The 16,871-nt window shown below is 46.8% G+C and overlaps 1 non-coding gene across 1 annotated transcript; it reads left to right on the top strand.

Moving 5' to 3' along the window:
• The first annotated feature begins 16,586 nt into the window (after positions 1–16,586).
• Trnan-guu lies at positions 16,587–16,660 on the top strand. Its single transcript has one exon. It is a non-coding gene; the product is annotated as a tRNA-Asn (tRNA).
• Positions 16,661–16,871: the final 211 nt, after the last annotated feature.

Genomic DNA, 16,871 nt, shown 5'->3' with positions numbered 1-16,871 from the left:
CAACACTTTCCAAACAACCATATTCCCCGGCCTTTGGCGAAAAGCTGAAGCCAGAAGAGAGAGAGTCGATTGCTTCAGTCTTTTTGTTTTTTGGATGCTTGACGGATAAATCCAGAGGCCGGGTTTCGATTTCTTTATTTTTCTGGCCTACTGATGAAGTAGTCGCAGTTAGGAGATGTTACACATCCTTGCCATCGACAAAGTCGGTAAAAGTGCGGCAAGATATTCTTTGCTGCACACCGCATCCGTGAACACCTCGGATACATAGCAGACAACACAGCTTAGCAACTTTGTCTGTTCTCTCAAAGGGTTTTCTCCGCTAGTGAATGGCAATGCCACAGAATAAGACTTCTGGTCGGAGCACTGGCTACTCCGTAAACTCTTTATTTGCCTAATTTCTTCATATTTCCTACTGACAGGATCCCGATGAACGGTTCTGAATGCAGGAGCGGTGGACCACTTGATTTGAGCAAGTGCTTCAGATGTGTAGATTGCACATCGTAGTACGCGATTTGGCTTTAAGTTCCGTTAACGCAGCACTCAGACTGATTGCTACCGAATGAAGAGCATTCCTCGGAGAGGAGACTTCAGGTTCGTTGTAGACTTAGTAGATTTTGCACAATAAGCCCCCAGCATTCTAACTCACGGTGCTTCTCACCTGGGATGGTTGTCAAGCAACAATGGCTTTAAATACGAAGAGTAGTCAACGTAAACGCTCTTTAGCAAAGTATGGTCTCCAGTGGCGCTTAGTTGTCTTCGACGGCATATGCCAGTTTGTAGGCCAGCGATATTATGGCGCTTGAGTATTTGCTCACTTGCATGGGGAGAACGTTATTTTGATTAATTTAGGCATGTCTCTGTCATTGACCACGCAAACTAAATTTAAGCATCTGTCAAAAGCTGCTGCCGTGTGCTCTGAGCAAGCTTGGTTCCAGTAGCCGCAGAAAAACAGCCGGCATAAGTCTCTGTAAACTCCTTCGATCCTTTTATCCAATACCTTGAAAAGCTTTCACACACTTTCCAAGGGTTGTGGACTGAAGGCTAGGACCCACATACTCGTTATCTTCAAGAGATAACAAAAATTAGCACACACCATCACTGCCAAAGATATGACCCACCAGCAAGCCACCAAGCGCCTCAATAATGCACCTTAGCCAGGATATGTCGTACAATTTTTCCCTTTCAGATGCATAAGAATACTCAAGATACCAGTGTTGCTCCAGTGACCGCTCGTGGTGCAACAGCTCGTATAAATGAATTCCACACTTTCCTTTGCTCACTGCGATATGCGCCGCCTCAGAAATGGAGGCTAAAGCCGAAAAGACCTCATTATATGAAGCCAAGTCATATATAGCGCCTTTGTACGAGCCGACGGCTTGACCATTATAGCGGAGCTAGCCAGGAAAAGAGCACCAGATGTGAGCTAAGTAGGCTTACCCTCAAAAGGAGCTTAATTAGCCTACGGCCAAGAGCATATAGATCCCGCCTCCAGCATTTTAAGGGGGAGATCTAACCAGTCTTTGCGTTGTGACTGCAGGTGATATCACTGTTGGGGGTCTCTGATTCAAGGGCAATGAAATCAAACAAAAGATAACAGTTTATGCAAGGAAGTCCAGTAGAATGAAGAATCCTCAAGATGCATAGGGTTCTCTACTTGCATTTCCTCAAGACGAGGTGAATTATGTGTGGGTGAACTAATGCATCACAAATCACTACCGACTTTTGTGACTTCCCACGGATGTACATGCGAATATAGGGTTAGCCCAACTACTTCCACTATATTCGGCTAGAATAATAGCATTTATAGATATTTCAGACCGCAAACTAAGATTCTTTAAACCGGAAAAACTGTAGCGCTCTTGGTTCCTACTTCCACAGGTACCTTCCCCCAGCAGTGCCTCAGCTGCAATGCTCTATTCTATTTCCTAAGTGTTGTTTCGAGAAATGTGTTGCATTTGTATTTTTTGCTTATGAAACATTATTGTTATCTTTATCGAATCCTCCACTATGAGGCAGGACTAAGCGCGACACTTGTCAAGACAACGATAGCTAGACAGTCGTGTCTGTTGTTCGACGGAATGAAGCAGCAGCACATGAAGGGATGACACAGTGTCACGAAACACAGATCTTTCAAATTCCTACAAAATGATGTTGCAGCATAGATGCGACGCACCCGTTAATACTTTCGTTATTTTCAGTCAGAGTGTTACGCTGATTCCTGATGACACACTTCAACGTGGCTTCCTGGTGATACTCTAGACATCCACCCGAACAGTCCGAAGTCGGAGTTTCCCTTTTATTTTATATTTCATCAGAGCAGCCTGTGCACTTAGACCTGCATTTGAATTACGAGTCTCTATCAAAGAATGGTGCCTACATGTTGAATACACTTTTGACTCCTACGTTGCGAAGCTTAGAAGTAGCCTCACAAACTTTACGGCTATTACGGCTACCAGGACTTCGAAGGCAGCGTTCAGCTCCGAAATTGGCATGCTGGTTTTGCGACTGGTTTATTTCAGTCAACATATAATACATTTAGTGGAAAGAGTGATCATCCAGGCTATTAAGTGGCCGCATGCAGACGCTTGCCCCTAGTACTAAAGTGCTCAGACAGTCGTTTATGAAAGTAATTAAGCCCGATTGTAGAGAGCATAGGCCTCCGAAATCATCGCCCACCCACGCCTCAACAAGGTTATGGCATATGCCAAATTGACAGTTTTACTTCCGCTACCAGGTTAGTTGAGCTGTCTAAACTATTTGCATGCGATACAGAGGAGCTTAGCCTGCTTATGTTAGTTGCATCAAACAATATCTTTGTGTGATACGTTTCGCCCCAAGATTGAAAATTTGGTAAGCTGCACGTATCGCGTGGATCATTTGGAAAGTCTCTCTCATTGATGCACGGGAAAAAACTGAACACCAGAGACACTTTCCTTGAAGATAGGGGTGAGTAGGCATGCTTTTAGCCAGAAAAGCACGCATTTGGGTAGAGCAGCAGCATTTGCTGTACAGTATAATGACCACACACATCTGCCCTTGCCAAACATAAATTTCGTAGAGGCTAGTCGTTCGTGCTTGCCACTCGCGATTTCAGCTGAAGAAGCAACTCTGCATTCATGTGACTTTCTGGGTCAAATCCACGTTGATACATTTCCTGCAGCAGCGAAATGGCTTGTTGCATCTGACCTTCTTTTGCCAACAACCTGCAACTCAGAAAGCCTTCATTGACGCATGTACCATATAGGTGGAATATAGCTCTTGATTTTATGTGAATTATCTGTTTACTTCATACACAGCATCAGTGTGAGCAGGTTTCATGAAAACATACGCCTTCTACCAGATTGCTGGTTTTCTCATTGTATGCCACACGCAGGGCTCTACTACTAGAGTCTCACGGGAATCCATAGTTTTAGGGCTAATATTTCAATATATATGCCTTTCCTTACTCCGTCATTCTTGCAAGCGGCCCCGCTAGACCAATTTTCCTTAAGGGACGTTTGTGATCTTGAAGGAGTTTGTGGCTGTGAGCCACGGAGTCTGCCTCTACAGCCTCAGCATACCTGGAAAGGACAACGTACACAAATAAGGATGTCTGTTTTATGATTCTGAATATGCTCACTACAGGTTTTTGTGCACAAAGATTATTTGAAGTGTTAAACGAGATGAATCTGTATGGTGTGGGGCATCCACTTTGTTCTTTTTACTTTTCTTTTTTGGAGGACGCACACTGTGAAGTTATCTGCTCTTGAGAAAAAGACTCTCTACTTTATTTGATCACGGTTTATAGTAATTCGGTAGGTGTCGTGCTGTAGGTCCCCAGATAAGCCCCACCTTGTGTAATCCTCCAACAAACTCAGGGTCTCTTCTTGAGAGACAGTTTGCTCTTTTTGCGAGTGACCTTGACTTGCTAGGGACCCAAGGTGCTTTACTGCCAAACGCAGAAGCTTCAGTGCAGGCTGTGTCCCTTCCCTCCGCTGTACAAACACCTGGGCGAAATTTAAAGCGTAGACACAATTAGGGCTGCATAATCCCAACGTAACATGAATTCTATTGTGTAATATGTGCATACATATACCGATTTGATTCGGAAGTATTCTCTATGTTTGTACTAGGGTAGCAAAGTATGTACTCTTTGCACACATACAAGGATATCTACAGTATACTCTCGTGCAAATAATTTCACTGCAAAATTTGCAACTCTATCAGGTAAGGGCGATCCCATGGTAGGACTTTGTATTGTTGAGGTGCAAGAAATAGGGTCTAGGATTGCCTGCGCGGCTTTGTGTGCAAATTGCTGAAGCTCCTGAAATGCATTTGCCTTGGCGAAGAAATCCATGGCTGTTTCGGCGTAGTGATATCTTTCCTGGAATGACAGAGCGGGTCCTTTGGAGTGTATGGGAGGCAAGGGCATTTTCACTGCAGGCTGGTGTTTCTCGTGCGAACACAGATGGGGTTCCCGATCTGCTGTTACAAGAGAAGCAAGTAGTTGAGCTGCCTTGCTGTACACTGTCATTTGGCGGGCGTGTGCTGCAGGGACAGACACGATTACGGCACTACTGTATAATGTGTACTGCGTGTAGCCAAAATCATCAAAGGTATTCCTAAGTTGGCCTAAATGAGTAGAAGACACAAGTTATAAGTTACTTTACTATCTAATTATATCCCGAGAACTTTTGACTGAGCATAGACCGCGGACTTGTAATTAACAAGTGCTATGCCAAGTTTACTGATGCAAAGTTGCAGCATAATAAATGGGATACATTTGTATATGTACACAAAATAATTATTGGGGCACTGCTCTCATCTAATGGCATCTGATCACAGAGTAATATAAACTGCTACCCGTATTCCTTTCATAATGTGGATCACCTATTTACTGAGATTTTTATTTACTTGCTCCTCTCAAAATTTTACTTCTTATTGTGGTTTGAGAGCAACAGCGCAGCTGACCTGCAAACGTAACAATGGCTTTGGGATCCATGGTGGCAGCCAAGCTATCAAGGGCCTCTTCGCGAAAACCCGCAAGCGCCAACAGAGCGCAAGCATTGTGCCACTGCTGCTGTTGATTTAGCAAAGCAGCCAGTTGCTTAGCCAACTTTACGAACTCCTTCTGTTCGCTGTCCGTGGGAGTTCCAGTTGCCCCTTCACATCGGCTTGCGCCCACCTGTTTGGTAACAGCGTCTGTTAGCGTCTGTGGGATGGAGATACCACTGGACGCGCACAGAGTTACCGCCTACAATCAGCAAACGCATGAAAAAAGATGTGGCTCTGCATAACTAACGTTGATGCTGATCTTGAATGAGCTTGGCGGCTAGCACCAATGGTAAAGGATGAACACCACAGCTGCTGGCGATGGGAACAGTCCTGAAGAGCTTTCGAATGGAAAGCAATCAACAATATTACAAGCACACTTATTTGTTGTCTGAAGCTATTCTGATGCAATATTCACTTGAATATATCAGCGTAAAGACTGGTAGAAGCATAAAAAGGGACTGAAAGAGAAAAGTTTCGGAATACAGAAACCAACAATCGTACCTCTGTTAACAGGCCGCAAGCTATGAGTAGTCCTATGCCTTCATCTGAATAATGGTGATGGAAGAGAAACGTGGCAGCGCGTACTGCTATGTCTGAATGCTGTGGCACCAGGGGAGTCTGTCCAGCTTCCTGCACCAGCTCGCTACAAACTCCGCGAAGAGACTGCAGCAGGTCATTCCTGAGGCACACTTCAAGTGCCTCCGGCCAGCGACCAGAGGCTTGCAGTAACGCCACAGCTTTGTCGTACGATCCCCTCTGTATCAAAGCAGACAAACATATAGAATGAGGGGAAAAGAAATTGCAGCTATTATGTATGTCAAAAATATCACTGTGCGTGTAGCAGTTGTCTACGAAGCACGACTAGGCATCGTTGATTGGTGAATTCAGACATACTATTCGCTTGGGTAGTTGGGAAAAGGTTGGCTACGCAGATGAGCCACAGGCTTGCTAATGGCGGCTGTGGTATATAAATTGTTGTATTAACACTGGGCTATGTGATTTCAATATAGCACTCCGCAACTGTGCATCAATATACATATTTCTGCAGGCACCCAAAGGCCTTGGTAAGCTTTAATAGTTCATCTCCATTTATAGGTTCTTTTGCTGTGGATTTGCTACGATTTCACCATATAACCCTCCCAGAGAAAATCAGTAAAAGTTTCGCAGCATTAAGTGGTCAGCATGTACCTCTCTAGTTCATAGTCACTAAGGGTGTCTGCATATGTTTTAAGCGTGTGAAAACCTCTACATAAGCTTTAACAATCTTCGGTGAGCTGGCTTTGTCCCTGTACATACTAGCCACTACACCAGCCCAGATCATAGGAGCGTTTCTTGTGTCGTCTGATGTACTGCAAATGCACAAATTTATTGTGCATTGTATGCAATGGACATCTCAACGTAGATTCTACGGTGTTGTACTGTATCACAAATTGCTTGCCGCACACTCCATACACACTCACTCCAGCAAATACGTGCGTTGCATGAAGCTATCTATCTCCAAGAGTGTGCTAGTATACTGCAAAATATAGCATGGAATAACCAGCAAGGAGCCTACTAACTCGGATGCACAGTTCTGCAGCAGCATGTGCGTCATGGGGCTCTCCTCTTAGCGCTGCTGCCACAGCAGCCGCCTCCATTTCTGTATTCCCTGTTAGCTCGCAAAGGCTTTAAGCAAGTAGACAAAGCAGAGATCATAGAACCACATCAAATCCGTAGCTTAGCCCACCATAGTTTCTCATCTAATAAACGGTGCATTTGAATGAAAAGAAGATTCTTTTTCATTGCTAACGTTGAAACCATTTTTGTGAGTAGTTGCATCACGATCTCCACGCCTAGAGTTCGGAAACCTTTTCCAGTCTCTTACTAATCTCTTTAGCCAGGCGTAGCTCCCCAAACAATTTTTGTTATTCCCCACGATGCATCTGTGTTCACCCTCACTGAATGGCTCTTGAAATGCATCCGCAGTCTAGGAGTAGCTTGATGGCCATCTGGTCTTTTCGCTGCCGCTGGTAAAAGGCTGCAACAATGGCAGCGGCACTGTGGTCTTTCGACTTGACACAGATGCGCACTGCCTCGTCCTCCAAACCAAGAGACAAGAGCAGCTTGGCTGCTTGCTGCCAGTTCTTGCCCCGCTCGTACAGCGTAATTGCCTCTTCCAGCATTTTCTTTGCAGCTGTTTCCTCCAGGCCACCCACCTGAGCCTTTTCCTCCAGCATAGCTGCGTACCATCTGCAGAAAGCAAGAAGATTAATGAGTTCGACAGATGGATTGAATAGCTTTCATGGATAGCTAGTTTGTTCCCGTAGCACTGCAAGGCATTGACCCTTTGCCCTGAGGAGCAAGTCCTTCTAGCATCCATTTCTTAGTTGCTCACGAAAAAAGCTTTGGACTGCGGGTGGTTTCAACAATGTCCCTTGCAGCTTCTTGTGTATCTGCCAGTTGCAGAACGTAACTATCTTCGAGCATTAGATCTGGCTCTTCAGCGCTGCCCTCTACAGCTCTTGTTCCGCTTATATTTGTGTCACCACTACACAGCGCGGAAAAAGGCAGTGAGGATCCCCTGCTTGTTGGCGATTGTTGTTTATATAAATCCAAGGTAGGAATGTAAGAAGAATTTTTTCCGTATGGAGCTGCAGCGGCTAGGAGGGCCTTCAGGCCCGCTTGTTTGTCTCCTGATTGCACGAGTGCTTTCCCTAGGCGTTGTTGCAATTCCCTTCGAACCAAAGGTGCCTTGGTTGCTGCTACCTTCAGAAGCAATAAAGCGCAGAGCTGTAATACAAGCCATTCTTGTGTACGAAATACTTTAGGGCAGTTAAGCGGGTAAGAACTGATCTGGCTGGCAAAAGCTTTCACTGCCTCCCGCTCGAGACCCCAAGTAGCAGATGCTGGGCTTTGCTGCTTCCGGTACATGCATCTAGTTGACGTCTTCTTCGAGCACTGTAGTTGCCTGGTAGGCTGCTGTTCCCAAAATCTGAAAGTAAATGAGCTATATATCTACACTGGCTGCTAGAAAGAAGGTACATGATGCAACTGCTGGCATGCACCCTTCCCTTGAAGCCCTTCGGTGATGCGCTTGGCTCAGTCTGCCCCGCCTAAAGGACGAAACCATGCACAATCGGTTTCCCATGTGTTCAGTGCACTACACACTTCAAGAGCCCTTTCAGTGCAACCTCGCCGTTCCAGCATCAGAGCTAGGCGTTCATAATGCCCAGCCGATGAAAGGATGGCTTCCGCCTCCTCCGGCCATCCCGCTCCTTCGGCAATTGCAGACAAAAGGCCTACGGAGTCTGGGATTGTTTGGCATCTAGACAGAGATCGGAACACACGACTCGCAGCAGATGATCTGGAATTGAGTGCCATTGAGGGAGGCATATTACGAATATTAAATATCTTTCACAGTAAGGAATGATATCTTCAATCATTTGCATAAAATAAAGGAGCAAGCGTGGCTGTGTACAGGCTGGCGCAAAAAAATAGTTGGCTGTATATAAATGCCGACGTACGAAGCCCATCACTGCACATGTACCTACGTGAAACTAAGCAGATGACTTCATACTGACATAACTATGTACTCTGTACACGTGAACATGTAGGTCCTGGGGAGGGAGCAGGTATACAAACAAAAACAGCATCAAAATATGCGACAAATGTGTTGCACATATCTGTCGGTATCTACATAGACATACCATACATTCACGGCGAAGTAGATAGCATAGTAAAAGCCTAGATGGGCTTTCCTAGCGTGGCGATAAAACTCTCAACATGACTGCAGGGTAAGGTTCGGACTTTTTTGATTTAACCGATGCTCCTAGGGGATCACCAGCCACTCTTTGATGGTATATAGTTACACTAGCAGTTTATGAAATGCATGAAGGAAAAACTCAAAGCCATTCCGGATTTTTACTGTAAGGCCACAGAATTAACCGACAGATATTAGGGCTCGGACTTCGCCAAATACCAGATCCATGAATTGAAGCACTATCGTCTAGGCAAATCTAGTACCACTTACAGAGCTGGCCTTAAAGCTGCAATAAGGTGCAACTCCTGCGCCGCTGCAGCCGCCGCTGTCTCCCTCCTAGCAGCAATGGCTGCCCGCAGTAAACAAAATGGCAGATTAAATCCATTTGACTGTCGTGTTGTTTGCTCCTGCTTCTGGCTTGCCTCTTGGTGTAGCAGTTGCTGTTCGTGGTGTATTGCCTGTCTCATTACTGTTAGTGCGTTGCGCATGTCTCCAAAGGCCGCGTGGAAAAGAAACCTCAAAGCCACATCTGCAGCACCAACACTGCACCCAAGCTTTACTATGAGAGCTAAAGAAATTGGCCAAAAGGGCTCTTAGGAGGTACGTCTGTACAGGTAAGCTAAAGGCTCCGTGACACAGGAGATTTTAAAATATGCATCTCGACCGTCCTCCTAGCTAGGTTGCATCTATGTGTATCATCGTGACTCGGTTGGCTTGCATATTGTCTAATTCACTCTTCTCATAGTTCCGCCGCCGGTTTGTCCGCTTCTTCCGTTTATGGGTATCTGATCTCTAGTGTCTCCCGTTTTGTGGCTCAGTACCTAAGTTTCCGTCTGTCTATCCAATTGTGTGTTTCCCCTGTACTTTTCGAGTCTATTTAGTGCAATGCAACCTCATATTAAAGGTGTCCCATTCTTTCAATGTGCTTTATGCCGCGTGGTTGGTTTGGTCTTTCTATGTTGGTCGTGCAGCAGCTGCAAGAGATACCTTGCATCTGGTAGAGAAAACCATGACACTTGAGCACTTCACTACCTTCAGTAAGCTGAAAAGTTTTCATGAGAGTTTGATTATACCGCTCGTACAATTCCATTGCTAAACAGAAAAGCGGCAGGGCAATACACTTTGATGTGGATTTAGCTACATTGTTTCCATGTTTGTCTACTAAGTGTGTGACTTGCCTCTCGCTGATTCCTCCTCGTTGCCCTGTAGGCCTTTTAAAACCTGTAGAGGCCTCAGCTCCTCGGTCACAAGTACATTGTTCAGGGGATCTTTAATGGACGTGTCCTCTTGGGCGCAGCAGGCATTGGCTTGATTTTTTTTTGCAAAACATACAAATGGGGCAACCAGAGCAATAGGGAAGCAATCGACATTACAAATAGTGGTATCCTGCAGCCACAAACACATCATTGTCCCTAAATATTTGTTTGATATTGCAAGAAGCAACGCACATTTATGCACATTCGAACCGGTAGACCAAGCTGCACACGCTGATACACATTTGGATGAACTGATGCAGATGCTGTCAGCCAGCATCTGTGATACCTGAACGGCCGGACCAACTACCGGCACGAGCCCATTTCTCCTTTAAGCAAAAGCTATTACGCACACCAACTTTCCTTGAAAAGCCCTGCTGGCTTACCAGAAGAGCCCCTAGACCTTCTTGGTTAACAAATATACTAATTGCTGCGGTGGTCAGACCCTGCACGACAGCACAGTGAGGCTGTCGCCGTGCTTGCAGCGAACACGCATGTGAAGACTACAAGGAAGTGCGCTAATTATGTGCAATCAATGACTATAGCAGAGGTAGCAAAACCAAGAAACATAAGTAGAGGCAGCAGTAGCCAGGGGTGTTGCGAATACATCGTGCCGGGGACTTCAAGGGGAGCCCGAAAGTAAACAGTAAAAGCCTTTAAAAGGCTGTAAAATGCATATCACTACAGCTATATATGCCTGGCGTATTTGCGCCTGGATTTAACCACAAAAGAATGCACACTGTGTTGTGTGTGGTTGTTTTCAAACTATAGTGGCTAAATGCAGGAACTGACCAAGAGGGATTCCCTTCCCCCAGCCCGCCGTCAGGACAAAACTCATGAGAATAGCAGAATCTAAGCTATGAAGGCATTGTCGAAATTTTATGCTTTTCGATGAGGGTCTAGGCATATGGGTTCATGTCTTTGGAACTGGGTGTGTGTTTGGATGCTACCTCTCCTTGCCGGAAGTCTAGAGCCTCTTCCTCTGCCAGCAGATGTTTTTGCTGCTGTATGCTGTATTGGGTGGCTATCATGCAATCGACATGCAGCAGTAACAAAAATGGGCAGCCCACGTCCCACCAAATACGGTGTATAGCCGCTGGACGAGGCACCTCAGGCAGTAGCTTCAAGCTGCAAAGGGACGAGAGAGATCCGCTGGACACCATGCAATCTACACAGAGATATCTTTATAGTGGCACTTAGTACACTACTGCGGAGTGCAATTTGACAAATAGTGGGAATGCGTCAAGGCCACACCCTACAATTAGAGGAATATAGCACAAATTATTGATGAGAACTGATGCATCGATGTTCTTGGCGGTAGTTGTATGTTAGATATAGACATACAATGCCATTATCAGCTGACAACTCGAAACACACACTGCTAGTTTGAAAAAGCGTCAATCCTAAGGCCCTAAACCAAAAAGAGTCTTACTAATTCGGAGAGTAAGCCCAACACGTACCCTCATTATAATATTCCTTTGCCGCTAGTTCTACCTAGCAGAAATTTGAACATACGGTGTTTACTGCAGGCATTGATTGGGTCATGCCCACCGGTTAAGAGTGTTCGTTTGCCACTGGAATAGCAGGATCTCTCTCTCTCGACATCCGTTGGCTTGTGGGATTTTAGGCTCACATAGAACAGCAAGGGTTAAGCCTTCACTGTTTACGTCCCAGCTGTAAATGCATGCTGCCTGGCCCAACGTCTCGTGTGCTTGAATCTGGCAAGTTCTGCCGGAAGGGCAACACATGATTGGAGCTAAAGAAAAGCGCTAGGTCTGACATGATAAGTGGGGCATCTCAACACATAGATTAAATTAGGCTGCTCCCAGTGGGACTGGCTCTCGGGCATACACCATCTGGCACAGGGAGGCTCTTTGTTGATGGTAGTGACGGTGGTTTTGTACCAAGGGCACCACGCAGTGCACGATTACTTATGGGTTGAACCCATTATTTTGAAGCAGGAGGAAAACTTGCTGCGGCGATGACCATAAAAAACTGTTTTTTATCTGTAGGAACACTTCAAACTAGTAGAAGGGACCAAGCATATTACCGGTGCTCGCTGCAAATGTCCGTCATGTCAGAACAAACATTCACAAGCCTAGTCAGGCCCACCACGAAGATGCAAAAGCATAGTACATATTCACGGATCCTCCGCCGAGCATGCAGCCATCTAGGGTGACTAAACAAAACACAAACAGCTTATTGGGGTAGCTCTGCCCGCACCTTTGATGTCTGGCCCTGCCTGATTGAAGTTCAAAGAGATGAAGAGTCCAGTTTGCTAATAGGCAGAAGAGGCGCTGCCCTCGAGTGTAAATTCCGACGATATTGTCTGCATTTTGCGTGCCCGTTTCTTCGATTTGAACCTTCTCTCTTTCTTTGCTGGATTTTGATGTGCAGTTGACAATGCTGTTTGCTGTTGTTAGTGCTGCTTCTTGTAGGTCTGGGGGAAGGATGCCGTGTGTAAGGTCCTGGGTTTTCAACGGCAGCAAGTGTTGTGTCACTTTCCCCTGAGACGCACAAGAGACGATGAATCAGCAGCGATAAAAAATAGTCTATCTAGGCTGTAGTACCACATTAAGAGCGAAACGTGAGAGAGGGACAGCAATACGCAGTGATTTAGGGGGCAGCTACAGCGATGGTGAAAACGGGTAAGCCTCGGGATAACACGAGATCTTTTACAGATGCGTGGAAGGAAAATAGAGCACAGTACGATACCCGTCTTTTTTTGCCGGACCTGTAGCGTCATGATCAGAAGCTCACTCCGCGTTGCTGCCGCCAGCACATGAATGCCTTTTTCGCCTACACATGGCTGCAGCTGAATCAAGCCGAGTAGACGACCAGATCCAACGAGAGAGGCACTTTGCGAGGAAGTTTCTTCTGTTCCATATATTGCCTCTGCAGCCTCTAGAGCAGCATTTAGGCGGGTGGTAGTAAAACTTCTCCACCACTGCTCTGCTGCATGGTAATTTGCTCCTACCGAGGCGGTGGGGTTCGAACCAGCAGCGGTACCGTCACCAGAATCAACCGAAAGTGGAAAGGGAGTGCCGAAGGGGCTCCTAGCCAGCACTTCTTTGGCTTGTGCATCTATGACGTGCAGTTCCTCGGTAGTCCAGAGGCCTTTGCGACTTTCTAGGGCTTGCAGCACAGTAGCAGCAAGAGGCGGCGGCTCTGTTGTGCTGCAGCTAGAGGAACCGCTCTCGGCCCAGAGTGCCTTTTGTTCTGCTGCTGAAATGGCTGCTGCTACCAACTGCCGGAGATGCGGCAGAGGAGAACTAACATGACAACCGCAAGAAATGGAGAAAACCTCAAAGTAGTTGGACCCCCACAGTACCACCAAAGGGAGGCCCAGGGAAAGCCCTTTTATCGGGACGTGCGATTCCAGTGTCGCACAAGGCACCACTGTCCCTCCGCTTGCAATATCTGACCACCTATACACCACTCCTGACCCTGCTTCCGTCTGCAATCGAGATGCGGATGCACCACAAGCAGTGAAGTCTAATAGCTTAGGCTAACAGCGCCACGCATGCTGTCACGATATGGGCCTATCCCCCACTCGGCTTTAGTGGAATACGCAAATCGTAGGAGAGATGAAATACTAGTAGTTGACGAAGGCATCTAGGAGTATAGCAATGCGATCAGTCGCCTCACGTTCTTACCCCCTGGTCATAGGGGAGCATGCATAAAAATATTTTTTGAAATGAGCTACTCTGGGGGCCACTCCTGCCATTAAGGCCAATGGGCCGGATCAACCACTGAAAGTTTGGTCTGAATCCTTGATGGTTAGAAAAGATGAGCGGAACAACTTGCCTGCATGGCCACTGCAGTGGGCACTGCAGCTACTGCTCGCAATATAATACGGCCCATGAGTATTTCATCTCCAAATTCAGCAGCAAAACAAGAAGAGGTTCCTAAAGGGTAGCCAAACAAGCTGCAGCTGCTTTTTACCAGTTGAGCATGGAATCTAATGAGGAAAAGGCGATGCATGATTGCGAATAAACAAACACTGCAATTGCAGTTCCTTCAAAAGACCTTACAACCGAGTGGCTTAATGGCTATCTGTGACTTAAAAGAACGCTTGCTAAGAGGAAAGCATGAGACGAATACTGTATAAAGCAAAGACACACCTCTGTCCAGTTGAGGATTCCCATCGTCCACTACAGCGAGCGTCTTGCACGGGCTTTCATGACGGGGGGAGAAAAGTAGCACAGGTTCTCTCCACTTTACCTTCGAGCCTGCCGGACCCTTGCTGATCAACCACTAAAGCAATCGAAGTAATGCGAGAAACAGGAGCACAGTCACTGATCAAGGTGCCGTAGCCATGGCAACGAATCTGCCACTAGTCGAACGGAGGTACAAATTTGTGCTGTACAACATGGCCGATAAACGATGTGACTTCTTTAGGCCTCGAATTATGTGGTCGCGCAATGTGCGAAGCAATGCTGTGAAATGTGTCATCATTCCTTTACTTTATGGACGGTTTAGGGGGGGTGTAGCATGAGGTCTAGAGCTGAGTGTCACTAACTGAGTCTTACTCGGAGGATGCGCCCAGAGGAACAGCCAATGAGGAGCTCGGCTTCCGCGGTGCTCGTGCAAACAACAGCAGTAGAGGGGCACGGCAGGCAACAATTGCAGACTGTTCTCGTTGCGACAGCAACACTGCACGCCGCATCGTTAAGCATCTCTGGTCCGAACTCAGCTACGAGATGCAGCAAGAGCACTTTGCGGCTTTTAGTGCAAAAGAAGCGAACCGCACCATCTTCGCATGTCCAAGACAAGAGCCCGTGTAGTGCCCAGGCCCACTGAACCCGAGGGGGTGGCATCGCCAATTCTGGTTTTCTTAAGGGCCCACCAGCCCCTTTGTTGTCCCGATCAGGGCTGGGTGCTGCTGGCTCTCGTTGGAAACAGTCTCCTGGCGCTGCTCGAGCCGGGCGGGCAGAGCAGCACACATGCGCGTTGAAGGTTTCTGAGGCCTTCAAACGACCGTCCTCATGGAACAGTAGCTCAGCTATTTCGTGCTTCTGCGACTCTTCTTGCAGACGTCCATGGTGTCGTACCCGGTGCTCTTCCAGCAGCTCCTGCTGGTCGGCAGTGCTCTGTTGGGTCTTTTTAGGCACGTTCGCCTCGGAAGAGGTTACTGCCTCTAGGGCTTGCAAAGCGAACGAGGGGCCACGCCCTCCCTCTTCTTGCTGGGATCCCATGGTTATCAGGTATACAGAGTAACCAGGAGGCCAAACAATCAGCTGCCGCACGTCGAGACCACACCTATACCTAAAACGGCCACCCAAAAAGTCAGGGTATTCAACACTTTGAAAAAGCTGCGAACGCGCTTTGAATATTTTCTTTGAACTACGTACTAGTACCCATCTGAGGCAACTGCAGGAGTTGTGCGCCTGGATGCGTGTAACCGATTGGTGCTTAGTGTTGGTAACTGGGTGTGGTTTGCAGTATGAGTGTTTAGGGCGAATATGAAGCCAAACTCATTTTATTTTGTACCTTGACTTGCTAGATGGTAAGCCCCACTGTGTGCGTGTGCTTTAGTATACATTAGCCCTCTCCGAGTAAACCAAAAAAAGTAAACGCTTCATCACTTAATGCTAAACTACATCCTGCCTTCAGCATCGCTGCACCTTGAGGAGAAGACTCCCTGATCGTCGCACAACAGGAGGCGACGGCTGGTGGGCAAATATGCAAAATAACAGCTGCTTCGCTTCAGAATAGTCTCACAGAAAGCAAGCTGATCAGAAAAAACGCAGCCGAACGCAACATTCGCGAACTCCCGAAGATGCCATGTGCAACTAAGCCTGAAGGTTATAAAATGCTTACCATAGCTGGAGGTTCTTCAAGGTGGACCGATGCTTTTGTGCGCCAGCAATAGCTGTTTTCCTGTGTTTCGCGTATGCTCCACAACACGACAGTACCTCTGTCATCCGCCGTGAGGCAAAGATCTCCTGTACTGTTAAATTCGATTATTCTCAGTGCCCCTTCATGTAACTCTGAGGTCTGCAAAGCCACTAGGGTGTTGTCCGGTTTTCGTTGTTCGTGTTCCCCGAACTTGTCGCTTTGGCCCATAGAAGCACCCGAACTAGGAGGCACCCACTCTCCCATTTTGCCGGTGCCGTAGGCCACCACTAGCCGATTGGTCCCTGATGGCATACCGCATGGGGTAAGAGGTAGAATGCCACCGTAATCTTTCCCTTCTTACACTCAGGCATACAATGCTAGCGGTAACGAACCAGGGGATAGACCAAGTCGAACTGGACGCCTGCAGGGTCTCAGTTAAGGAGCGCGATCCCTTGAAATGACTTGGGACGGTTGAATGGACCCATTTTAGAGGAAAAGTGTCACAACCTGCCAACTCAGGGGAACAACTTAACTACCGTGTTAAAGTGACCCCGCATACAAATAGGGCAAAAGCGCTTCCTGCTCTTCAGTTACTCGTAGCAAAATGCACTCTACTAATGCGAGTTGCGGTACTCTAAGATCAAGATGTTATAACCTCTAACAACTAGATGTTTAAACAGTGTATATCAAAGGTGGAATACAGGAAGCGACTTGTCGTTGGTTCCGTAGCTCAGCAGGTTAGAGCGTGTGGCTGTTAACCACAAGGTCGCAGGTTCGATCCCTGCCGGTACCGCGCTCTTTTCTCATTAAGCTCTTCAGTGGTGTAGATATTGTATTTGCTTTCCCATTTATTTTTTCATGAATCTAGGAAAGATATAGAGCCAGAAGCCATTCTACTAATGCATCAAAGCCTTTTAGGAGAGTAGTAAAATGTCAGAAGGCTACGAAGGCTTTTCCGGCCACAGTTGTGGGTAGAGGAAACAAACCGCAATAAATAAGTTCGT

The sequence above is a fragment of the Cyclospora cayetanensis genome, unplaced genomic scaffold, assembly GCF_002999335.1.
Source record: "Cyclospora cayetanensis isolate NF1_C8 unplaced genomic scaffold, CcayRef3 CcayRef3_contig_126, whole genome shotgun sequence".
NCBI classification, from domain to species: domain Eukaryota; phylum Apicomplexa; class Conoidasida; order Eucoccidiorida; family Eimeriidae; genus Cyclospora; species Cyclospora cayetanensis.
The sequence above is the reverse complement of the archived record's forward strand: the minus strand, read 5'-3'. Positions and strand labels throughout refer to the sequence as shown.